The sequence below is a fragment of the Plectropomus leopardus genome, chromosome 6 (genome assembly GCF_026936395.1).
Source record: "Plectropomus leopardus strain MGB_pleo_1.0 chromosome 6, ASM2693639v1, whole genome shotgun sequence".
Taxonomy (NCBI): Eukaryota; Metazoa; Chordata; class Actinopteri; order Perciformes; family Serranidae; genus Plectropomus; species Plectropomus leopardus.
In genome coordinates this window covers 26,220,996-26,244,934 of record NC_142181.1, presented here as the reverse complement: position 1 = coordinate 26,244,934, position 23,939 = coordinate 26,220,996, and the positions used below count along the sequence as shown (strand labels likewise).

Genomic DNA, 23,939 nt, shown 5'->3' with positions numbered 1-23,939 from the left:
CTGCACTTTACTACATGGATCAATAGCAGCTAAGAAAGTGATACTTTCTCTCTCATCAGATATTTTTAAGTCCTCAAGTTCAGCTGCTTTTTGCAAGTTAGCTGTGGCCTTTTTTCTTTGTCTGTTACCAATACAAATTGCATTAACACACCCCCACCTTCTCTGTTTTACCGTAAAATCCCACACGTTCTCATCATAAATCGTGACATATCGCCACTTTGTCAGCATACTTCCACATCTACATATTACACTCTAGGTATCATTCTGCTATGATGTTCACATTCTGTCATGCTTCTACTGACACCAGGATGTCAAAAAAAGCACATGCTTAGAATTAGGTAACAAAGGCACGGATGGTTAGGTTTCGGCAAAAAGGGTTACATGCTGAGGTGTAGTAAAAAAACATCACATTCAGATTGGAAGCAAACACCACCCTCCCGGGTAAAGTTGTGCTCCTTCTACTGCGTTGTTACTGGAAGCATTTCAACCTGATGCCGTCCGGTGGCATATCATGCTAACACGAGAGGTTCCGTCCGGCTGCTTTATCAGCTTGCTTGTGTGCGTATCATGCTGCCGCAGCAGATGCTGTCCAGCAGCTTTTAATAACATCACAACTGGTTCTCTCTGGCTGCGTTCTCAGCTGACACCCTGACGGTGTGTCATATAGCCACAAAAGTCAGCTTTTGTTGTATAGATTTTATGCTGAAATTACTGCAAAAGCGGCAATATTTGATGAGTTCAGAATGAGAAGAGGCTGTAAAAAAAAAACCAACTTGTTATTACTTGTCCACGGTTAACTAAGACGGTGTATTTCAACACAGTCTGATAATGTTGTCATTTTTAGCCACAGCTGAGAGTTGAACATTTTCTCTTGACTGGATCTTTTCTTATTCCAATATAATTATTAACACATAGCTTTTTACCTCATTATTTCTCAGTAAATGATGATCTTGGAGTGTTCTGTCACACTGTGGCAAAGCTTTCCTGCATATTGGAAAAACAGCAACATGAAGAAATTGTTTTGTATTGGGGAAAAATTAACAGTATTGTAACAGAAATAAATAAGGCCTACAAGGATTGTGGTTTGATTTCATTCAAATGTAGGCATGATTATCTGTATACAAGCTGGCTGAAAAACAGCCACAACTACAGTCAGGCTTGGGCTGGGAACAAAATTTGGCCCTGGCGTTTTTTCTTCTGGACCTGCCCATTGTATGCACCCAGTCCATTATTTAAAATGCAGTTGCCCTGGGGAAGGGCACAACTTTCAGTCAAAATATTAAAAAGTCTTGTTAGAATAACAAAATAATAATAAGAATCACAGTGCTGTCTGTCGCAGTGTCAGTGCTGAGCTGAGGTGAGAGTGGCTGATACTGATGGACGGTGCGAAATATACCACATTTCAAACAGTGGACCTCAGCAAAATGTCTATCCTTCCTTCGACAACCTTCTGTCCACAAACACACCGGGTTGAGTTATAGGTAAAGGCTGGCTCAAAGAGAGTTGGCATTTCTTTTTTTTCTTTTCCTATTTTTCATAAAACATTCATCAAATTATGTGCCATATTGCCTTTTTTTAATGCTTCTCTCCTGTTTGACCTGACATTACAAGATGGACGGATCCACTTGAAGGGGTGGAGGGAAGTGATGATAACACCTGTACCACTGCGCCTGCCTTACAGCATCAGTAGGTTGACTTCAGGAAGAAGAGGACGTCTTCACAGCCTTTACAGATCAGGGGGGAGACTGTGGAGGAGGTGGAGGCCTACAAATATCTGGGTGTGGTGATCAACAACAGACTGGACTGGAAATCTAACACTGACGCTGTGTACAAGAAGGGGATGAGCAGACTCTACTTCCTGAGGAAGCTACGATCCTTCAACATGTGCAGCAAAATGTTGGAGATCTTCTACCAGTCTGTTGTCTCCAGTGCCATCTTCTTTGCTGCTGTCTGTTGGGGTAGCAGCATCAGAGCCAGTGACACCAACAGACTTAATAAAATCATTAAGAAAGCTGGCTCTGTGGTGGGTTTCAGGCTGGAGACCGTGGAGACTGTGGTGGAGAGGAGGACACTTAAAAAACTGCTCACCATCATGAACAATGCTGAGCACCCCTCCACCGCACACTGGACCGACAGCGGAGCACCTTCTCCAACAGACTGATTCAGCTTCGCTGTCGAAAGGACAGATACAGGAAATCTTTCCTGCCACAAGCCATCCACCTGTACAATAACTCACCTCTGTCTGCGCTTTAAACTCTGGTCTTTAAACTCCATGTCACTCTACACTGCTGACTCTTGCACCTACAGTCTATTTATCTTATTCCGGTCAAATTTTGCTTACTGTACCTCTGCAACTGCAGTCACTCCGCACTTTACACTTGTATATATGTATATATGTTTAGTCTCTTAGTTTTTAGTTTCCTAAGCGTATTCCTTTTATATTCTATTAATATTGTTTGCTCTTTATTCTCTTTGTTCTTACTGTATGGCGCTGCTACACCCCAATTTCTCAGTTTTGAGATCAATAAAGTATATCTATCTATCTATCTATCTATCTATCTATCTATCTATCTATCTATCTATCTATCTATCTATCTATCTATCACCCAATAGAGGTCCTGTGTCCATGCCTCTACAAGTCAGAGTCAAGTCCAATCCAAGGAGGCCCCACTGTGGATCAGGGCATCTGTGGGGTACCAGCACATCCACCCACAAATGTTTGATCAGATTGGTATCACAGGCATTTGGAGGCTAAGGTGACATCTTGAGCTCTTTGTCACATTCCTCAGGCCATTCCTGAACATTTTTCTATGGTGTGACAGAGCGCTTTGTCCTGCTAGGGGGTCCACTGCCATCGGGGAGTGTTGTTGTCATGAGGGGTACGTCCTTGGTCTGCAATGGTGTTTGGGTGGGTGGAGTGTGTCAGGTGGTATCCACATGAATGCCTACACCCAAGGTTTCCCAGAAAAACATTGCTTTGTACTGAAATAATCAATGTTATGCACGTCACCAGCTGATCCACATGCAACCAAAAGAAGATTTAATAAAATATATTTTGAATGATGTTTAGTCATGCAAGTGGCATATCTCTAGGAATGGCAGTGTTGGTTTGTTAGTGTGTCTGTTGGTCAGTCAGTCCACCACTCAGGTCCAGACTGAAATACTAAAAGACTATTGAGTGCATTCCCATTAAATTTTCATTCTTGTGACTCTCTCGTGTTTTTGGATTTTTGCTTATGGTGTATTTTTTGTGTTTTCTCCAGTGCCTCCCATCTCCAAGCTCCAGCGCCTCCTCGCTCAGCCCCTCGTCGTCGTGCACAGTCCTCGCCGCATCCACCACACCTCTGGATCACCGCCACCTTCCACCTCAGCAGCCTCACCAGCTCGTGCCGCCTTCACGAGCCCCTGCCTCTCCTGCCACCTCTGCCCATACGATCCCTGGCTCCTCTCTCCTCTGCCATTCCCTTCCTCCACACTTCATTAAACACGTTGTTAATTGTTCCCTCAACCTGTCTGTGTGTTTGCTCCTGGTACCTCTCCCACCCACAGTTCCCGGAACCGTCACAATATCTCAACTACTGGATGGATTATGGTACCATTTAGTACAAGCATTCATTGTCTTTAAAGGATGAATTGTCAAAACATTTACCCCCCTGTTCTTTCATGTGGCACAAACAAAACTAATGACATTCCCATCAGGTGTTTCAGATGTTTGTGTTCAGTGCTTATCAGCAAATGTAAACCTACCAACACACAAAACCGAGATGGCAAACATTTTATGCATTAAACATCAACAAGAGCTTAACATCAACATGAAGGTAACTTTTCTGACACATCCAGCACCTCCAAAAAACCAAATAAAAAAAAAAAAAACAATAAAAAAGCAATGGAAAGGTCGTGAGGCCACACTTTTGCGGTTTGCATTCACACTAAAAATCAAGACATAGACATTTAAATACTATTTCATCTTTAAGTGTAAGATGTCCAATACAAACATCTTGATCATTTTATTTAAGAAAAACAATGGATTCTTATACAAACTGCAAGACAAATCAAAGGTTTTCAAAGGTTAAGTCATCCATTTTCACTCAGAGCCCAAATCAACAAAGGAAAGTTTAAATAATTAATAAACCCATGAACCCTTAATGAGTTTCACAGGAGTTTATTTGCCATAAGAGAATACTGAAGATTGGCTCATTAGTATCACCGCTCTATTTGGAGTCTAAATTCACATGAAGAAAAACAAATCGTGTCGTATTCCCCATGATACCTCAGTGTTAGCTGCTGCTAATTACTAAGTGCTAGTAACTAAGTGCACAGACCAGACAACAACAACAATCTGAAACTTGATTGCAGAACAAACTGTCTCATAGGTAAAAAGTATTGTGCAGTTGTGCAAAGTGTTGTCAAATTAGCACTTCAGGTGCACTGACTTTTGCTTTCATGCTCAAATGGGTGGTTTAGATTAATTCAGCTTAACTTTGAGCTTTTTACAACCACTTTTATTTATTGTCCTGTTAAACTCTACTTGAACTCAAAACGTGTATCCTTGACCTAATGATTTGAGAGCATGATTTAAAGACCAATGTGTTGCATGAAACTAGAATTACCATCTTGTGGTTGTTTGCCTCCACCAACCAGTCATGTTGCAGTTTACAGAGTCGTGTAATACATGTGGTAAAGAAGGATTTTAATAAAAGGTATTTTGTGTATTTTTGGGGTGACATATGGTTGCTTTATACGTCTTCATCCACAGATCTATGCAATAACAACAGTCTCGATGAGAGCTCCCAAGATTAGTGAAAAAATTCAGTATCTGACCAAATGACTTAAGACATTTGTGTAAAATGTTGTTGTAATGGACCCTTAATTGGCGGCTGTGGCTCAGAGATAGAGCGGGTTGTCCTCTAATCGGAAGGTCAATGGTTCAGTCCCCGACTTCTCCAGGCAACATGTCAAAGTATCCTTAGGTAAGATACTGAAAAAAGTGCTGTACAAGTACAGTCCATTTACCATTTACCAATAAGCCCCTCTACTTTGTGAATGTCCATCAAGCTCTTGGGACATGGAGCCTTGACTGTCACAAACTGCAATCCCTGAAGAAACATTATTAATTTTAGAAAAACAAAAAAGTGATTTCAGATAGACGAACACAGATGGGTCTATAATATGTGTTTGAAGGATATATCTGCAATTTTAAACTCACTCAGAAGCAAAAACACATTAAAAGATAAACGTAGCTACAAGCTAAAGCCTATTGTTCAGATCACAGTGTCTGACAACCAAGACAGAAGACAATGCTGCCAGCTGGGGGCGGCAAGCGAGCCGAACCCTGTTCACCAGCACACTGTGAGATAACACATAGCTGTTGTAATATTGGCCAAGTTTCCTTATTTCCCTTTACTGGTTTTTGAAAAGCAGGGTAGGTCTTTACTTAGTGTTATATTTATTAAAATGCAAACACATTCAGGGTTAGCAGCTTCAGTAGCTAGCTAGGAAGAAAACCCTACAATTTTCAGGGTTTGATTTTGGTTTTGAAACAGGGAAGATATGTTTATCTTCTTCCAACCTTGCAGGTCGGACTCTTGTTAGAGCTAACCAATGGTAGGCCATGATCGGCCAGTCTGTGTGCGAGGGGCAGAAGCGTCAATTAGTTTGAAGGAAAAGGAATTCCTCAGATATTGCATTTATAAGAATGAGAAAGACATGGCTGGAGCCCAGAGCGGAGCCTTGTTGCAACATGACATCAACCTAGTAACACTGATCCTTACTGGCTAAAAGTTAGTCACACAGCTGGCTTAATTCTTTAAAACCTAGGCCACAACAATGGAGAAGCAGGGGCTCCCAGCAAACCCAGGCATGCAACTGAACCTGATGGAGCCATGGCCTAACCTTGCAGGGATCAAAGCACAAGCAATAGACACACTGCAACCATGTTCTCAAGATCATCATGAGCACTGGATGATGTAGATGTATCATGCCCAGAGTGGCATCAGGTCCAACACAACTGAAATGCACCAAACCATTTTCACCAGTCCTGTGTCATTACAGTGAACACAGACCTTGAAAAGAAGCCCAACATGTCCAAGAGATAGAACGGCATAATCACACACAGCATTGCTGTACATATGTAGCTAACTCTGCAGCACTGTGGGTCGGGTGTATGTGGACCACAGCGGCAGGGTCCCTGTCTACCTGAAGTACACACACAGCTGTCAAATGAATCTGATAAGGGTTGTACATTTAACATAACATTCCAGTGCTGCAAGCACCTGGAGTGCAAAGAGCTGTCAGTACACACAGTCTGAGATCAGTGCAAGCAGCAAAGCTGTCTTCAATGACAAAGCCTTCAGAGAGGAGTTCTCCAGAGGCTCAAAGGGATCCTTCACCAAGGCCTTGAACACCAATGCCAGACCCTATTTGAGTGGAGAAATACATAACCGGGCATTGTCTCCTGACCCTGTGCAAGAACCGCTTGGAGCAGACAGTGATAGATCCTGCTTTTGCTGCCAGGATAGTCTACGCAACCTGCACAGACAATCCAGATCTCTTCAGCCTGTTTGTCTCAGAAGCAAGGCCTGAAGAGGTTAATCTAGAGTGGGCAACTTGTCTGTTGTACCAGACAGAGACCCCCACCACTGGAGGATGGTCAAGGGCTAGGCCACCACCTTTAGAGCCATTTCTGCATATCTACATCAGGCAGTGATGCTTAAGGTGAAGCCCCCACTCATCTGGTAGGGGTATGGCCCTCAAAATGAGGCCAAAAATTCTGTTCTGCAGTGCTGGACTGTGGAGGCCAAAGGCTTTTCACCATCGTCAACAGGGCAGCAGACCAAACTCCACCCTACCTGTTAATGGAGGCCACTGTGGTGATGTTGTTTGTCCTCACCAACACATGCCTCCCCCCATGTCAGGGGCCTGAAGTGTGTGAGGACCATAAAGAGGAGAGGGCTGAACCAGTGGTGAGGTCCGTGAATGCATCACTAACGGTGCTGGAAAAAATGGGTGTATAAAGGTATTCGACCATCCTGACAAGTACTGGTCTTTAAGAGTTTTTGGGTCTAACAGAATGAGCTAAGCCTCTTACTCAGAAGCCTGTGCAGTTAGCGTGTTTCTTTGTGCTGTCTAGCCTCATTTTGTGGGTAAACTTATTTGGAGAAGCCTGAGGACATTAAGAATTTGTACAGAATATAATGTGTATAATCATAGTTACAAAAGCAATGATGTTTACAGTTGATGACGACACTGTTTGCTGATGTCATTTGGTTTTCCTCTTGTGTTATAGTAGTGTTAAAAGGTCCTCACACAGTCCTCTTTCAGCAGAAGACCACTGTCTGTGTAGCTGTGTGTCACTATGCCATGGTGAATTTATAGATCTTCTGTCCTTTGACCTGTTGATATCGTTCTGTTATATTCATCGTACATATGCTGCTGGTGTGTATTGGTTTTATTTTGGTCTATGCAAATTCTACCAATTACAGCTGTGAGCTTCTTCATATCAAACCTACTTGACCGAATCAACTCTGAAAATTTGGGTATCTGAATTCAAAACCAGATAAATATATGGCTAACAACAACTCATTAGTTGGTGGTGAACCTGTGACACGGCGTAACAGTGACATGATCATTGTAATACAGGTTTTGGTGTATGTTTTCCTATGCATCAATTCTAGTTTTTGCTCCGGCAAGTGGGTCAAGCATTAGTTTCAACCTAGCAACAGAGACGTTTTCTGGACTTTGCTGAGTCCGCTGGCCAACTTGAGCTCATATTATCTAAAAATTGTGGGGTATTCCAAACTAAATTAGTACCACAGATATGAACACAAAACTTCCTTGCTAGCTCAACCTTTTAAAGGTACCTGCTGAAAAAAAACATTTCTTTTTTCCATATACAGATTTAACTACATCTCCAAACTTCACTTGCATTTTTAAGTTACTGCACTGTGTCATTGGGGCATCTGATGGAGGATACCAGAGGATGCCAAACATTTTCAATAACTCAAGAGAATAGTAAATTCCAAAAGTCACAATTAATGAGAAGAAAGATAGATGTAATCATTTTTAAATTCATAACAGGTTGTTATCTAATGATGTATTTTCCTTAAATCTATATTATATGGTGTTTAGCTTTTCAAAACCAACTTTTTTAATGCACAAGCATTAGCTATTCTTCCTGAAGTTCACACAAATACATGCATACACTCTTACAAAAATACCATGGATGAACATCTTGTTGGTTTAAGAGTGAATCTGGAAGAGAAAAAAAAGTCATGATTTTATCAAAAATTAAGCCAAACCGGGATTATAATTCAATCACAATTCTGAAGAATTAATAGCAGACTTTTATCTTCATACAAACAGTAATTCTTAAGAAACATAAATGGCTGTCTGACTGACCCAGATTTCTTTATTATCCATCCTGTACTTTCACATAGTTCCAAGAAAGCAGGGTACTAAAAAACATGACGAGGTGGCCACCACGGTGTTAAACGGATGAGTTCACCTTTTGCAAGCTGACAGCAGAGTTTGTATTGGTTTGTTGAGGCACATTGCATTCTGGTAGTTGCAGGATTTCTACCCCGTGAACAAAAGTGAAGGCCACAGGACTTTTTCCTGTTTTCTCTGTTCGTGTAGCACCAGTTTCAAAAGTATTAGTATCTTTCTACTGCATAGACAGCCTAGTTTAATGAAAAGACCATCTTTTCAGCACTGAAATACTTCTTAAGAGCAACATTTGCAGGAATTCAGCATCGAGAAAGGGGAGAGGTTAACAGTAACATTTAAGACAACCCTCACAAACACAGCTGTATGATTATAGGCTAAGGCTGGCTCAAAGGACATACTGTATAAAGTCTTCATGCACAGTCCTCTCAGAACTCAGCAGAAGACCTTCGTCTGTGGAGCTTTGGGTCACAAGTCCATGTTACTACAGGGATGGTTTGGTATACCTTAAGATCTTTTTAGCTTTGGCCTGCTGATATGTTTCTGTGAAATGAATTGTACATATATGTCATATGTTACTGGCGTATTGTTTTTGTTTTGGTCTATGTAAATTCTACCAGTTGCAGCTGTGAGATCCTTCATATCGAACGTATTTTCCTGTATTACCAGCACCATATCAGAATTAAACAGCAGAGAGATATATGGCTAACAACAACTCCTCGGTTGCCGGTGAATCTGTAATGCAAAAGATCAATGATCGGGCCATTGTGGTACAGGTACTAGTGTCAGTTTTCCTATGCATCAACTTTTTGCTGCTCACAACCTTTTCTATGAAGAAAATGTTCTACACAACCACCCGCTACATCTTATTTGCTACTACATTACTGTCTGATTGTCTGATCTTGATTCTATCAAATATCTTGACCATCTTTGACACTTTTCAGTGGACCATGCAAATATTGTTATGTCTCATTTTCTGCATTTTGTTATTTGTGTACACTGTCGTCACACCACTTACTCTGACAGCAATGACCCTGGAGCGCTATGTGGCCATATGCATGCCCCTGCGCCACGGAGAGCTGTGCTCCACACGCAGCACTATGCACTGTATCTTCATCATTCACGGCCTCAGCTCTGTACCCTGTTTTGTTAATGTCTTAATCTTCTTTGCATCAGCTCCTCTCAGCTTCTACAGACAATACAGAGTATGTTCAGCTGAGATAATCATTTTCTACAGTTGGCAGGGTCATATCTGGTCAGCGATATATCAGTTTTACTTCTTAATTATGTGTATCACTATTGTATTCTCCTATATTAAGATAATGAAAGTGGCCAAAGCTGCATCAGGAGAAAATAAAAAGTCAACATGGAAAGGGCTCAGAACAGTAATTCTTCATGCTTTCCAGCTGCTGCTCTGTCTCATCCAACTGTGGTGCCCATTCATAGAAGCTGCTGTACTTCAGATTGATTTTAGGTTATATATTAATGTTAGGTACTTTAATTACATTATATTTTACCTTACTCCAAGATGTCTGAGTCCTCTTATTTATGGCCTCAGGGATGAAAAGTTTTTTCTTGCACTGAAGTACTATGTTTTCTGTGGCCTTGTTGAGAACAGTTATTTTCATCTGACAAATTAGGGCCCAAATTTGCTACAGAAATTAATAATGTTTTCCTTTTATTGTAAAATGTCAATTAATGATTAAGAATGTGGTATTTCTCTATAAATTCTAATTAAAAACACTTTTATTGGTCAATGACTATATGTACATTGTATTTACAAGTGATACTAAATCCACATAATCTACATCTCTTGGGCAAACTTTATGATCCATCGTGCAGATTATATCCACCTGGTATGGAAATGCCCTCAAACAAAAGAAGTGGCATGCTTACTCAAAAATCCTTTAAAATGTTTTCAGTGCCGACCCGAAAGTCACAATTGTGAAAGGAAGTCGTCAGCACTCAGCTATAAGTGTTTAATACTGTTTATTAATGCACAGCAGCAGACAGAAATGGACACTTTTCAGCCCTAGGCTTTCTTCAGCGTTATTGTGTCATGTTGAGTGTGACCCTTATCAAACAAAGACCAGAAACCTGCCAGTGATTGATCACCAGCTGATACAAATCAACATAATAATCTTAAGAAACAATATAAGCTTTGAAAACAAATTCATAATATGAAAAAATGATACAAGAAAATAATCTTTGTGCTAAATCCATGAAGACAAGTAAAAACTATTGAACCTAATTGCAGGAAAAATACAAATGATTCCATGTATAGATGTGCAGAGGAAAATACACTTATATGCACATGAACAGCAGATAACAACATTAATCAAATAATCAGTATTAAGAAGATGTTTTAGTGTTTTCTGCACTTGCCACATCCCTGTAGAACCACTGAATATTTTTTAACTCACAAGCAGCAATTATTTAAATCTTTATATTAAATTCCTTGTATATCATAAAAAATATAACAACTATGTAGGAGACCCACTGATTTCCATAAGAATGGTTTAAGAAAAATGCATGTATCTGCTGCTGTGCATTAAAAAACAGAATTAAAAACTTTTCAGTAAGTGCTGAAGATTTCTTTTTATAAATGCAAGTGCCATCTTTAAGTCTGTTTGTGGCTGTTGATGCATTGTTACTCCTGTTTTCACATTTTTAAAATTAAAAAAATTATCAGTTGTAACTTCATCATTCTCAGTGTTGTATTTGGTTCAATATAACGTTAATTTTTTATATGTTAATAACTGTTTATTGCACAAAAAGTATGATGTTTTTTATTGGCTGGATACTCTCTTTTCTTGATTCTTGCTTCTCTGGTTGTTTGAGATAAGGGAGAGACTTCAAGTGGTTGTATCCAAAAAGACAGTCAATATGCTTACATGCACAATTTAGTTGGCAATTTAATTGGACGGCTGTCCGTGTCCCAGTATACAAGCACTGAAGAGTCAAAAAATTGGTTTCATTGACAAAAGTATGTTCAACTCTGCCACAGCAGCTGATGACATGCCCCTTTTCAGCTCGCTGCTATATGAACCTTTATTATTGATACAGTCTATGATAAAGACCAAATCACAATCATAAACATATTTTTTTAATAATTTTGGTTTAGAAAACTGTTGCAACACTTAGGCTACATCTATTCAAACGGCACTGAGCAAACTCTACCTTTAGTGATTAGTTTGAGCAATCAAAAAAAGTCAATATCCTTTTAATTTTATGCAATATTTAGAATATTTACACTGCTTTACCTTGTCTTTACAGAGTCCTTACTGAACAGCAAAGTTGCTGCTCTACTGCTGCCTCGATCAGAGATTGTCAAAGATAAAGAGAAGCAAACATTCAAATATAATGTACAATTAAGCTAATAAGTCTATTGATTTTTTTTAGGTAGCTAGAAATGTTTTCCCATCTACAGCAGGACATTGTTTTTGTGTTGTGGGACTAAACTTTATTTATCAGAGGAGGGGTGACTGAGATGTGACCTTTTTATATAAATAAATTATAAAATACAACCCTTTAATGTTGTATGTTCCTTTACCTAAGCCAAAATTAAAAACACAAGCCACTGGTGTGTATTGTTTTTATTTTGGTCTTTCCAAATTCTATTAGTTGCAGCTGTGAGGTCCTTGACAATAAACTTATTTGACAGACTCACCACAGAAAAGTTGGGTGTCCAAATTAAACCAGAGAGATATATGGCTGACAACATCTCATTAGATGGTGGTAAATGTGTAATGTGAAAGATTAATTATTGGGTTATTGTAGTACAGGTATTGATGTCAGTTTTCCTTTGCACAAACTTTTGCACGTTTTTCTACAGAACCATGCACGACATCTAATTTGCTCTAACACTCCTGTCTGATTGTCTGATCTTGATTGTGACAAATATCTTGCTAATTTAAGACTATTTTCAGTTAACCATGTTATGAATACAGGAGTCAGGACATAGTGTCCAAGCCCCTGGCACTTTACTGGGCGCACCCTCATATACAATATGAAAAGAAGTGAAACTATAAAAAATACAATAAGTCAGATGCACAACAAGTTACAAAAAATATTTTTCTATTATAAAGTAATGAGGCTTTATAAATAAACACAAAATACTGTCCAGGTGTTGTTCTATGGCCGAATACCTCCAGACAATGCTTTCAAAGGCCTAACAAAGGAAAGGTTTGCAGCAGATGGTTATGAAGAGCATTCAGCAGAGATGTGGCTTCATACTGAACTAAATTTTATATTTCTCATCATGCTGGTGAATCTTCAAATGCTTTGGTTAATTTAAAATTTTTCTTTTCATTTTAGGCTATCAAAGGGGGTGTGAGGTCGTGACTGACGGCTGTGTGTCTCATTTGGTGTGCAAACAATCAATGGTGCTGCTCGTGATTGGGTCGGAAAGGTGTATGGGCAGCAAACTGATACCATAACTCCACTTCTGGATTTCTACTGCACAGAGTCTTGCTTCAAAATCAATCCTAGTGGCCTTGTCCAGAATATTTTGGCCTCATTTTTGTACAATGAGAGGAGATCGATATGCATCGTCAGTCTTAATCTAAAATCTACGGTTTGTCACACATTTTATGGCAATTCATCCAATGGTTTTTGATATTAGTTGGACAAATGACGAGTGACAAACCGCAAATGTACCAAACCGCAAGAACAACTAAAAATAAGAGCCAGATTGGGGAAAAACAAGGAATTTTTCTTTAAGAAAAACATTTGCAGGATTTCAACAACAGTCAGGGGCAGAGGCAGGCATTAGTTACATTTTAGACAACCTTCTGTCCACAAACACACCTGGATGAATTATAGGTAAAGGCTGGTTCAAAGGACATATATATAAAGTCTTCCTGCACAGTCCTCTCTCTCAGAACTCAGAAGAAGACCTTCATCTGTGGAGCTGCATACCAACATGTCACATTACTGCAGGGATGGTTTGGTAAACTTAAAGATCTTTTTAAATTTGACATGTTGTAATGTTTCTGTTAAATTCATTTTACATGTATGTCAGATGCTGCTGGTGTGTATTGTTTTGATTTTGGTCTATGCAAATTTTACCAGTTGCAGCTGGGATGTCCTTCATATTGAACTTATTTGACCAAATCACCACAGAAAAATATGATATCAGAATTTTTTCAGAAAAAAGAGAAATATATGGCTAACAACAACTCATTAGATAGTGCTGAATCCATAATGAAAAAGATTGATTATCGGGTCATGTTAGTTCAGGTTTTGATAGCACTTTTCCTCTGCATCAACTTTTTGCTGATCATAACCTTTTTTATGAAGGAATTTTTCTACATGACCATGCGCTACATCTTATTTGCTGTAACACTCCTGTCTGATTGTCTAATCTTGATTGTGACAAATATCTTGCTAATTTATGACTATTTTCATTTAACCATGCAAATATGGCATTGTCTCATATTCTACATTTTGTTAGCTGTGTACACTGTGGTCACACCAGTTACTCTGACAGCAATGACCCTGGAGCGTTATGTGGCCATATGCATGCCCCTGCGCCACAGAGAGCTGTGCTCCACACGCAGCACTATGCACTGTATCCTCATCATTCACGGCCTCAGCTCTGTACCTGTTTTTATTGTACTCTTAATCTTCTTTGCATCAGCTCCTCTCCGCTTTTACACACAACACAGAATATGTTCAGCTCTGCTTTTCATCTCGCAGACTTGGCTGATTTATCTGATGTCAGCTATGAAACAGCTTTACTTCTTGATTATGTGTATTACTATTGTATTCTCCTATATTAAGATAATGAAAGTGGCCAAAGCTGCATCAGGAGAAAATAAAAAGTCAACATGGAAAGGGCTCAGAACAGTAATTCTTCATGCTTTCCAGCTGCTGCTCTGTCTCATCCAGCTGTGGTGCCCATTCATAGATGCTGCTGTACTTCAGATTGATTTTAGGTTATATATTTATGTCAGGTACTTTAATTACATTATATTTTACCTTACTCCAAGATGTCTGAGTCCTCTTATTTATGGCCTCAGGGATGAAAAGTTTTTTCTTGCACTGAAGTACTATGTTTTCTGTGGCTTTGTCAAGAGCAATTCTTTTCATTTGACAAATTAGGGCCCAAATTTGCTACAGAAATTAATAATGTATTCTTTTTAGCATAAAATGTCAATTAATAATTAAAATTGTGTTACTGTTTCCATAAATTCTAACTAAAATCACTTTTATTGGTCCATGACTGTATTTATATTGTATAAGTGATACTCTCTTTTCTTGATTCTTGCTTCTCTGGTTGTTTGAGATAAGGGAGAGACTTCAAGTGGTTGTATCCAAAAAGACAGTCAATATGCTACATGCATAATTTAGTTGGCAATTTAATGGGATGGCTGTCCGTGTCCCAGTATACAAGCACTGAAGAGTCAAAAAATTGGTTTCATTGACAAAAGTATGTTCAACTCTGCCACAGCAGCTGATGACATGCCCCTTTTCAGCTCGCTGCTATATGAGCCTTTATTATTGATACAGTCTATGATAAAGACCAAATCACAATCATAAACATAATTTTTTAATAATTTTGGTTTAGAAAACTGATGCAACACTTAGGCTACATCTAGTCAAACGGCACTGAGCAAACTCTACCTTTAGTGATTAGTTTGAGCAATCAAAAAAAGTCAATATCCTTTTAATTTCATGCAATATTTAGAATATTTATACTGCTTTACCTTGTCTTTACACAGTCCTTACTGAACAGCAAAGTTGCTGCTCTACTGCTTCCTTGATCAGAGATTGTCAAAGATAAAGAGAAGCAAACATTCAAATATAATGTACAATTAAGCTAATAAGTCTATTGATTTTTTTTAGGTAGCTAGAAATATTTTCCCATCTACAGCAGGACATTATTTTTGTGTTGTGGGACTGAACTTAACTTATCAGAGGAGGGGTGACTGAGATGTGACCTTTTAATGTAAATTAAATATCAAATACAACCCTTTAATGTTGTATGTCCTTCATCTGAGCCAACACTAAAATCACAAGCCACTGGTGAGTATTGTTTTTATTTTGGTCTATCCAAATTCTACCAGTTGCAGCTGTGAAGTCCTTTATATCGAACTTCACTCATATTGGCAATTTAATTGGACAGCTGTCCATGTCCCAGTATACAAGCACTGAAGAGTCAAAAAATTGGTTTCATTGACAAAAGCATGTTCGACTCTGCCACAGCAGCTGATGACATGCCCATTTTCAGCTTGCTGCTATATGAACCTTTATTATTGATACAGTCTATGATAAAGACCAAATCACAATCATAACTGATTTTTTAATAACTTTGGTTTAAAAAACTGATGCAACACTTACATCTAAGTGTAAAGTGTTGCTACATCTAATCAAATGGCGCTGAGCAAACTCTATCTTTAGTGATTAGCCTGAGCAATCAAAAAAAGTCAATATCCACTTAATTTTATGCTATATTTAGAATAATATTTACACTGCTTTACCTTGTCTTTACACAGTCCTTACTGAACCGCAAAGTTGCTGCTCTACTGCTGCCTCGATCAGCGATTGTCAAAGATTAAGAGAAGCAAACATTCAAATATAATGTACAACTAAACTGATAAGCCTACTGATTTTTTTAGGTGGCTAAGATGTGACCTTTTAATGTAAATTATATATCTAATACAACCCTTGAATGTTGTATGTCCTTCATCTGAGCCAAAACTAAAATCGCATCCACTGGTGTGTATTGTTTTTATTTTGATCTTTCCAAATTCTACCAGTTGCAGCTGTGAGGTCCTGAATATATCGAACTTATTTGACGAACTCACCACAGTAAAGTTAGGTGTCCAAATGAAAAATCAGAGAGATGTATGTCTGACAGCATCTCAGCAGATGGTGGTAAATGTGGAATGCAAAAGATTAATTCATTATTGGGTCATTGTATTACAGGTCTTGGTGTCAGTTTTCCTTTGCACAAACTTTTTGCTGATCACAACCTTTCTTATGAAGGGATTTTTTCTACAGAACCATGCACTACATCTAATTTGCTATAACTCTCCTGTCTACTTGTCTGATCTTGATTGTGACAAATATCTTGCTTACAAACATCTTGATCATTTTTTTTAGGAAAAACAATGGATTCTTATATAAACTGCAAGAAAAATCAAAGGTTTTCAAAGGTTAAGTCATCCATTTTCACTTAGAGCTAAAATCAACAAAGGATAGTTTAAATAATTAATAAACCAATGAACCCTTAATGACTTTCACAAGAATTTATTTGCCATAAGAGAATACTGAAGATTGGCTCATTAGTATCACCGCTCTATTTGGAGTCTAAATCCACATGAAGAAAAAAAAATCGTGTCGTATTCCCCATGATACTTCAGTGTTAGCTGCTGCTAATTACTAAGTGCTAGTAACTAAGTGCACAGACCAGACAACAACAACAATCTGAAACTTGATTGCAGAACAAACTGTCTCATAGGTAAAAAGTATTGTGCAGTTGTGCAAAGTATTGTCAAATTAGCACTTCAGGTGCACTGACTTTTGCTTTCATGCTCGAATGGGTGGTTTAGATTAATTCAGCTTAACTTTGAGCTTTTTACAACCACTTTTATTTATTGTCCTCTTAAACTCTACTTGAACTCAAAACGTGTATCCTTGACCTAATGATTTGAGAGCATGATTTAAAGACCAATGTGTTGTATTAAACTAGAATTACCATCTTGTGGTTGTTTGCCTCCACCAACCAGTCATGTTGCAGTTTACAGAGTCGTGTAATACATGTGGTAAAGAAGGATTTTAATAAAAGGTATTTTGTGTATTTTTGGGGTGACATATGGTTGCTTTATACGTCTTCATCCACAGATCTATGCAATAACATAAGATTAGTTACAATTACAATTACAATAACATTAGTGAAAAAATTCAGTATCTGACCAAATGACTCCTCTTTGGTTAAAGACATTTGTCTAAGATGTTGTCATAATGGACCCATAATTGGCGGCTGTGGCTCAGAGATAGAGCGGGTTGTCCTCTAATCGGAAGGTCAATGGTTCAGTCCCCGACTTCTCCAGGCAACATGTCAAAGTATCCTTGGGCAAGATACTGAACCCGAAATTGCTCGTGTGGATGATTACTGAGTAGCAGGTGCCACCTTGTACGGTAGCCTCGGCCACCAGTGTGTGTATGTGTGTGAATGGGAGAATGTGACAATGTAGTGTTAAGGCACATTGAGTGGTCAATAAGACTAGAAAAGCGCTGTACAAGTACAGTCTATTTACCATTTACCAATAAGCCCCTCTACTTTGTGAAGGTCCATCAAGCTCTTGGGACATGGAGCCTTGACTGTCACAAATTGCAATCCCTGAAGAAACATTATTAATTTTAGAAAAACAAAAAAGTGATTTCAGATAGACGAACACAGATGGGTTTATAATATTTGTTTGAAGGAAATATCTGCAATTTTAAACTCACTCCTGCTTTTGCTGCCAGGATAGTCTACGCAACCTGCACAGACAATCCAGCCCTCTTCAGCCTGTTTGTCTCAGAAGCAAGGCCTGGAGAGGTTAATCTAGAGTGGGCAACATGTCTGTTGTACCAGACAGAGACCCCCACCACTGGAGGATGGTCAAGGGCTAGGCCACCACCTTTAGAGCCATTTCTGCATATCTACATCAGGCAGTGATGCTTAAGGTGAAGCCCCCACTCATCTGGTAGGGGTATGGCCCTCAAAATGAGGCCAAAAATTCTGTTCTGCAGTGCTGGACTGTGGAGGCCAAAGGCTTTTCACCATCATCAACAGGGCAGCAGACCAAACTCCACCCTACCTGTTAATGGAGGCCACTGTGGTGATGTTGTTTGTCCTCACCAACACATGCCTCCCCCCATGTCAGGGGCCTGAAGTGTGTGAGGACCATAAAGAGAAGAGGGCTGAACCAGTGGTGAGGTCCGTGAATGCATCACTAACGGTGCTGGAAAAAAATGGGTGTACGAAGGAATTGGACCATCCTGACAAGTACTGGTCTTTAAGAGTTTTTGGGTCTAACAGAATGAGCTAAGCCTCTTACTCAGAAGCCTGTGCAGTTAGCGTGTTTCTTTGTGCTGTCTAGCCTCATTTTGTGGGTAAACTTATTTGGAGAAGCCTGAGGACATTAAGAATTTGTACAGAATATAATGTGTATAATCATAGTTACAAAAGCAATGATGTTTACAGTTGATGACGACACTGTTTGCTGATGTCATTTGGTTTTCCTCTTGTGTTATAGTTGCCCATAAAAGGTCCTCACACAGTCCTCTTTCAGCAGAAGACCACTGTCTGTGTAGCTGTGTGTCACTATGCCATGGTGAATTTATAGATCTTCTGTCCTTTGACCTGTTGATATCGTTCTGTTATATTCATCGTACATATGCTGCTGGTGTGTACTGTTGTTGTTTGGGTCTGTGCAAATTCTACCAATTGCAGCTGTGAGGTTCTTCATATCAAACCTACTTGACCGAATCAACTCTGAAAATTTGGGTATCTCAATTCAAAACCAGAGAAATATATGGCTAACAACAACTCATTAGTTGGTGGTGAATCTGTGACACAACGTAACAGTGATTTGATCATTTTAATACAGGTTTTGGTGTATGTTTTCCTATGCATCAATTTTTTGCTGCTCACAACCTTTTTTATGAAGGATTTCTTCTACAAAACCATGCGCTACATCTTATTTGCTACTACATTACTGTCTGATTGTCTGATCTTGATTCTATCAAATTTCTTGGCTATCTATGACACTTTTCAGTGGACCATGCAATTATGGTTATGTCTCATTTTCTGCATTTTGTCAGCGGTGTACACTGTCGTCACACCACTTACTCTGACAGCAATGACCCTGGAGCGCTATGTGGCCATATGCATGCCCCTGCGCCACGGAGAGCTGTGCTCCACACGCAGCACTATGCACTGTATCTTCATCATTCACGGCCTCAGCTCTGTACCCTGTTTTGTTATTGTCCTTATCTTCTTTGCATCAGCTCCTCTCAGCTTCTACACACAATACAGAGTATGTTCAGTTGAGATATTCATTTTGTACAGTTGGCAGGGTCATATCTGGTCAGCAATTTATCAGTTTTACTTCTTGATTATGTGTATTATTATTGTATTCTCCTATATTAAGATAATGAAAGTGGCCAAAGCTGCATCAGGAGAAAATAAAAAGTCAACATGGAAAGGGCTCAGAACAGTAATTCTTCATGCTTTCCAGCTGCTGCTCTGTCTCATCCAGCTGTGGTGCCCATTCATAGAAGCTGTTGTACTTCAGATTGATTTTAGGTTATATATTAATGTCAGGTACTTTAATTTCATTATATTTTACCTTACTCCAAGATGCCTTAGTCCTCTTATTTATGGCCTCAGGGATGAAAAGTTTTTTCTGGCACTGAAGTACTATGTTTTCTGTGGCTTTGTCAAGAACAATTCTTTTCATTTGACCGATTAGGGCCCAAATGTGTGTCTCACACACACACACACACACACACACTCACACACACTGTATTTCCTGTCTCGGTAAATCACCTATCCTATCCCCTTTACCCAATTTTAAAATGTAGTGCATCGTTTCTTTTATCTGAATTTACTTAAAGTTTCTTGTTTATGGTTCAATTAAAAGTTGGTTGCCAAAAAAACCTATGGTGGTGTTAACAATTTAAGCCCCAGCTGAACTGGATAATCTCTCTCTTTTATGCTCTTTGCACATTTGTTTGTTTGAGATGACTGGATTTTTTAAATTCATTGTTTCCATGTATGCCATGTTGATTATACACAACTCTTGTGGCACTAAAAGTCAGTTTATAACATGAATTGTCCCATGTCCCTCTAAACATGAACAACACACTGACCCTTAAAGGTGGCAATATTCACAGAATCGAGCAGGTGTTTTATTGCTACTGTAGTTACTAGATTCAAAGATTTTCTCCTTTATTCAGTAACAGCAGACCACCGACTTAAATGTGATTTTTTTTGGTTGGGACTCAGTTCTCAATTGCTACTTCACAGACTCTGGCTCCCAAAACGCAAGTGACAGCACTCATATCTGGAATACTTTGGCCTCATTGTTGTAAATAAAACATAGAATCAAAATGTATTCATGTTGAGGGATACTTCCTTTCAAAATAAAATGTTTTTTGCATGTGTTGTCTCTGTTTCCATGAAAATAAATGTGGTCTGAGTAGCAACTGGTGTCATGTCAGTAGAATTCGATATGTAATGAAACCTAGTTTTTACTCCGGCAAGTGGGTCGAACCTTCATTTCAACCTAGCAACAGAGACGTTTTCTGGACTTTGCTGAGTCCGCTGGCCAACTTGAGCTCATATTATCTAAAAATTGTGGGGTATTCCAAACTAAATTAGTACCACAGATATGAACACAAAACGTCCTTGCTAGCTCAACCTTTTCAAGGTACCTGCTGAAAAAAAAACATTTCTTTTTTCCATATACAGATTTAACTACATCTCCAAACTTCACTTGCATTTTTAAGTTACTGCACTGTGTCATTGGGGCATCTGATGGAGGATACCAGAGGATGCCAAACATTTTCAATAACTCAAGAGAATAGTAAAGTTCAAAAGTCATAATTAATGATAGAAAGTTAGATGTAATCATTTTTAAATTTATAACAGGTTGTTATCTAATGATATATTTTCCTTAAATCTATATTATATGGTGTTTAGTTTTTCAAAACCAACTTTTTTAATGCACAAGCATTAGCTATTCTTCCTGAAGTTCACACAAATACATGCATACACTCTCACAAAAATATCATGGATGAACACAACAAATAAAAATGCATATCTTGTTGGTTTAAGAGTGAATCTGGAAGAGAAAAAAAAGTCATGATTTTATCAAAAATTAAGCCAAACCGGGATTATAATTCAATCCCAATTCCGAAGAATTAATAGCAGACTTTTATCTTCATACAAACAGTAATTCTTAAGAAACATAAATGGCTGTCTGACTGACCCAGATTTCTTTATTATCCATCCTGTACTTTCACATAGTTCCAAGAAAGCAGGGTACTAAAAAACGTGACGAGGTGGCCACCACGGTGTTAAACGGATGAGTTCACCTTTTGCAAGCTGACAGCAGAGTTTGTATTGGTTTGTTGAGGCACATTGCATTCTGGTAGTTGCAGGATTTCTACCCCGTGAACAAAAGTGAAGGCCACAGGACTTTTTCCTGTTTTCTCTGTTCGTGTAGCACCAGTTTCAAAAGTATTAGTATCTTTCTACTGCATAGACAGCCTAGTTTAATGAAAAGACCATCTTTTCAGCACTGAAATACTTCTTAAGAGCAACATTTGCAGGAATTCAGCATCGAGAAAGGGGAGAGGTTAACAGTAACATTTAAGACAACCCTCACAAACACAGCTGTATGATTATAGGCTAAGGCTGGCTCAAAGGACATACTGTATAAAGTCTTCATGCACAGTCCTCTCAGGACTCAGCAGAAGACCTTCGTCTGTGGAGCTTTGGGTCACAAGTCCATGTTACTACAGGGATGGTTTGGTATACCTTAAGATCTTTTTAGCTTTGGCCTGCTGATATGTTTCTGTGAAATGAATTGTACATATATGTCATATGTTACTGGCGTATTGTTTTTGTTTTGGTCTATGCAAATTCTACCAGTTGCAGCTGGGAGGTCCTTCATATGGAACGTATTTTCCTGTATTACCAGCACCATATCAGAATTAAACAGCAGAGAGATATATGGCTAACAACAACTCCTCGGTTGGTGGTGAATCTGTAATGCAAAAGATCAATGATCGGGTCATTGTGGTACAGGTACTAGTGTCAGTTTTCCTATGCATCAACTTTTTGCTGCTCACAACCTTTTTTATGAAGGAATTTTTCTACACAAACATGCGCTACATCTTATTTGCGACTACATTACTGTCTGATTGTCTGATCTTGATTCTATCAAATATCTTGACCATCTTTGACATTCTTCAGTTGACCATGCAAATATGGTTATGTCTCATTTTCTGCATTTTGTCATTTGTGTACACTGTCGTCACACCACTTACTCTGATAGCAATGACCCTGGAGCGCTATGTGGCCATATGCATGCCCCTGCGCCACGGAGAGCTGTGCTCCACACGCAGCACTATGCACTGTATCTTCATCATTCACGGCCTCAGCTCTGTACCCTGTTTTGTTAATGTCTTAATCTTCTTTGCATCAGCTCCTCTCAGCTTCTACAGACAATACAGAGTATGTTCAGCTGAGATATTCATTTTCTACAGTTGGCAGGGTCATATCTGGTCAGCGATATATCAGTTTTACTTCTTAATTATGTGTATCACTATTGTATTCTCCTATATTAAGATAATGAAAGTGGCCAAAGCTGCATCAGGAGAAAACAAAAGGTCAACATGGAAAGGGCTCAGAACAGTAATTCTTCATGCTTTCCAGCTGCTGCTCTGTCTCATCCAGCTGTGGTGCCCATTCATAGAAGCTGCTGTACTTCAGATTGATTTTAGGTTATATATTAATGTTAGGTACTTTAATTACATTATATTTTACCTTACTCCAAGATGTCTGAGTCCTCTAATTTATGGCTTAAGGGATGAAAAGTTTTTTCTTGCACTGAAGTACTATGTTTTCTGTGGCCTTGTCGAGAAAGTTCTTTTCATTTGACAAATTAGGGCCCAAATTTGCTACAGAAATTAATAATGTTTTCCTTTTATTGTAAAATGTCAATTAATGATTAAAAATGTGGTATTGTCTCTATAAATTCTAATTTAAACACTTTTATTGGTCAATGACTATATGTACATTGTATTTACAAGTGATACTAAATCCACATAATCTACATCTCTTGGGCAAACTTTATGATCCATCGTGCAGATTATATCCACCTGGTATGGAAATGCCCTCAAAAAAAAGAAGTGGCATGCTCACTCAAAAATCCTTTAAAATGTTTTCAGTGCCGACCCGAAAGTCACAATTGTGAAAGGAAGTTGTCAGCACTCAGCTATAAGTGTTTAATACTGTTTATTAATGCACAGCAGCAGACAGAAATGGACACTTTTCAGCCCTAGGCTTTCTTCAGCGTTATTGTGTCATGTTGAGTGTGACCCTTATCAAACAAAGACCAGAAACCTGCCAGTGATTGATCACCAGCTGATACAAATCAACATAATAATCTTAAGAAACAATATAAGCTTTGAAAACAAATTCATAATATGAAAAAAAGGATACAAGAAAATAATCTTTGTTCTAAATCCATGAAGACAAGTAAAAACTATTGAACCTAATTGCAGGAAAAATACAAATGATTCCATGTATAGATGTGCAGAGGAAAATACACTTATATGCACATCAACAGCAGATAACAACATTCATCAAATAATCAGTATTAAGAAGATGTTTTAGTGTTTTCTGCACTTGCCACATCCCTGTAGAACCACTGAATATTTTTTAACTCACAAGCAGCAATTATTTAAATCTTTATATTAATTTCCTTGTA

General features: G+C 38.6%; 4 pseudogenes; all 4 read left to right on the top strand.

Annotated features, from left to right (window-relative positions):
- The first annotated feature begins 9,143 nt into the window (after window positions 1–9,143).
- LOC148189410 (odorant receptor 131-2 pseudogene) lies at window positions 9,144–10,082 on the top strand (annotated as a pseudogene).
- A 3,526-nt stretch (window positions 10,083–13,608) lies between these two features.
- LOC148189409 (odorant receptor 131-2 pseudogene) lies at window positions 13,609–14,547 on the top strand (annotated as a pseudogene).
- Window positions 14,548–18,971: 4,424 nt separating this feature from the next.
- On the top strand, window positions 18,972–19,910 carry LOC148189408 (odorant receptor 131-2 pseudogene; annotated as a pseudogene).
- A 2,267-nt stretch (window positions 19,911–22,177) lies between these two features.
- Window positions 22,178–23,107, top strand: LOC148189407 (odorant receptor 131-2 pseudogene; annotated as a pseudogene).
- Window positions 23,108–23,939: the final 832 nt, after the last annotated feature.